The 2,679-nt window shown below is 42.9% G+C and overlaps 1 pseudogene; it reads right to left on the minus strand.

Annotated features, from left to right (window-relative positions):
• Positions 1-274: 274 nt before the first annotated feature.
• On the minus strand, positions 275-1,200 carry LOC100751690 (annotated as a pseudogene).
• Between the last annotated feature and the right edge of the window lie 1,479 nt (positions 1,201-2,679).

Consider the following 2,679-nt stretch of genomic DNA (forward strand, 5'->3'; position numbering starts at 1 on the left):
AACACAGAGAAACTGTATTTCAGAAAGACCAAAGGTGAACAGAAGAGGAGGAAGGAGGGGATGATGGAGGGAGGGAGCTGAGGAAGGAAACTGGCTTCAGAATTGGAATTTACCTTCTTAGTAGTGGTATGACTCTTGACATTTAACTTAAGCCTAAGTTTCACTTTTGTAATTTTCAACTTAAGGTAACCACATATATTGGCCAGGTTTCTCTAGAGCAATGATTCTCCACTTTCCAAATGCTAATGCTGCAACCCTCTCTTTTTTGGCTTGGTCAATAAGTTTATTATCTTTATGAAAAAAATCTTCATAGAAAATTGCTTTAGCTCTCAGCAGCCCGTTCTTGAGCTCTGAGAAAGTTTGCCTTCTTTTGAGCAACTGTATCTTTCTTCTGGGCCAAAGACATTTTGGGACGGTTCCCCTTCCACTTCTTCACCTCTCTCTTGGGCTTCTTCTCATATGCTGAGCTTCCTTATACATCTCCTCCTTCATGTCTGGAGTAACATTGTTCTTTATGTACTGGAAGAACTGTTTCTTATAAGCATCTTCATCTTCCTCCATTAGGTAACACATATAGTCTACGACATTCTGTCCTATGATGGGCTTCTGATGCACTTCTGCACTGAACTCCTTGCTTTCAGAATCATAACCAGGGAATTGTTTGCTACTATGAGGAACAGACAAGCCTCCATCCACAGCTCCCTTCAGGGTCCCAAAACCTTTATTGCCAGCTGTAGTTCGGGTAAGACCTGCATCCAAATAGCAAGTGAAGGCACCAGGCTGACCATCAATGCTCTCCACATTGTATTCATTTCCAGTCACCTCCACTTGGCCTTCATAGATCTTGTCCATACCAAACCTATTGAGAAGCCTGTGGACCAAAAGCAGGCCAGTACAATAGGCTGCAACATAATTTGTCAGGCCAACTTTCACACCATATTTTGGCAGTTTGTGTGCATATGCTGCACAGACTATCATATCCCCTTCTATACTGGCATTGGCAATCTGGCAGATGATATCTCTGGTAGTTACACAAACTATCATCCTGAATTTGGGTGTGTTGTTCTTATTTTTGTCCTGGATCACCAATCGTTTCTAAGCATAGTAGTCAGTTTTACCCTCTCGCTGCCTTTTAAATCTTATTTGGCACCTCTTAAAGTAGGCTTTATTCTTGACAACTTTCACAAACCCCATCCTGTGGAACAGACACCTGCAACCACAATCCCACACAGACCTGCAGGCCAAGTGGCTCTAGGGGGAAAAAGACCGGACTGTTGTCATGCTGCAATCTTTGAATACGTTTCCTAATGTTGTGGTGACCTCCAATCATATATTATTTTATTGTTACTTCATAAATGCAATTTTTTCTACTATTATGAATCATGATGTCAATAACTAATACCCAGGATATCTGTAATATGATCCCCAAAGGGACCCTGACCCAAAGGTTAAGAACCACTGCTCTAGAGGGACAGAACCCATAGGTCCTTCTAGTAACAAAGTTTGCCTTCTACCTGAGCGGCTGAGAACCCCAATCTGTGGGGCTTGGTGCCTTTGCAGATGGAGCAGTCCCACAGTGGCTATCTCATACTGTGGAGTCCTACAGCTAGGTAGTTGCTTAGTCCACAAGACTAGGTGCCTCGGGAATCTTGATGTGGTGACCCAAACTTCAAGAGTTCCTGGGGAGCTACTGGTCCTCTGTCCATGGTGGGAATGGAGGAACGGGCATCCTCAGAAGCAAGAGGGAAGAGGGAGGGCGAAGCAGCCAACAGGAAAGAATCTTCCTTGGATGGATCTCCCCAAATCAGTGAGAGCAATCAGGACAATTCCTCAACTGAAGTTCCCTACTCAGGAATTCTACTTCATGGCAAGTTGATATTAAAACCAACCAACATGGGGCTGGAAAAATGACTCAATTGTTAAGAATATCTGATTCTCTTCCAGAGGACTTGAGTTCAGTTCCCAGCACTCACATGACAGCTCACAAACGTCATTAACTTCAGTCTCAGAGAATTAACTCTAGTCCCAGGGGATTTTATGCCCTCTTATGGCCTTTTCAGGCACCAGACACACATTCGGTGCACAGACATACATGCAAACAAAAGACCTATATGCAAAAATTGATTTTAACAACCATCACTCCGTGAGTTGGAGTTATAGAGCACAGCCAACAGGGTCATGTCTTGAAAGTCTTTTGGCACTTGTCTGATATAGGGCAGCTACTCAGTAAGTATTATGAATACATCTGTGGCTGCCTTATATCTTAGTCTGGCTAATAATCATATAACTTCTGAATACATCTTTGATTAGTTACCAATGATGATAATGACATAAAATATTACACCTCCACAATAACATTTACAGCTTGACAGAACTTCAGTAATGACTGATAGTAGGTCAGTTATGGCTACTAGAGAGGACCCACCCAGCCCCTGACCTTGTGGCTTCCAGGGAAGCCAGTCCATTTGTTCAACAGTCCATAGGTATGACTGAGGCTCAGAATAAATGGGACATATGGGTAATCATCACCTGTATAATAAAACTCGTACTGGGATAGAGTTTGCACACACAGCCCCCAAACTCAGAGTTCTGGAAAGAAAATCTCGAGAGTCTCTAAAAAGTCCTGAAATGAGTCCGTCTAGGGAGTTACGCTTTCTGAAATACAATGCCTATCTCTTC

Source organism: Cricetulus griseus, chromosome 4 (genome assembly GCF_003668045.3).
Source record: "Cricetulus griseus strain 17A/GY chromosome 4, alternate assembly CriGri-PICRH-1.0, whole genome shotgun sequence".
Taxonomy (NCBI): domain Eukaryota; kingdom Metazoa; phylum Chordata; class Mammalia; order Rodentia; family Cricetidae; genus Cricetulus; species Cricetulus griseus.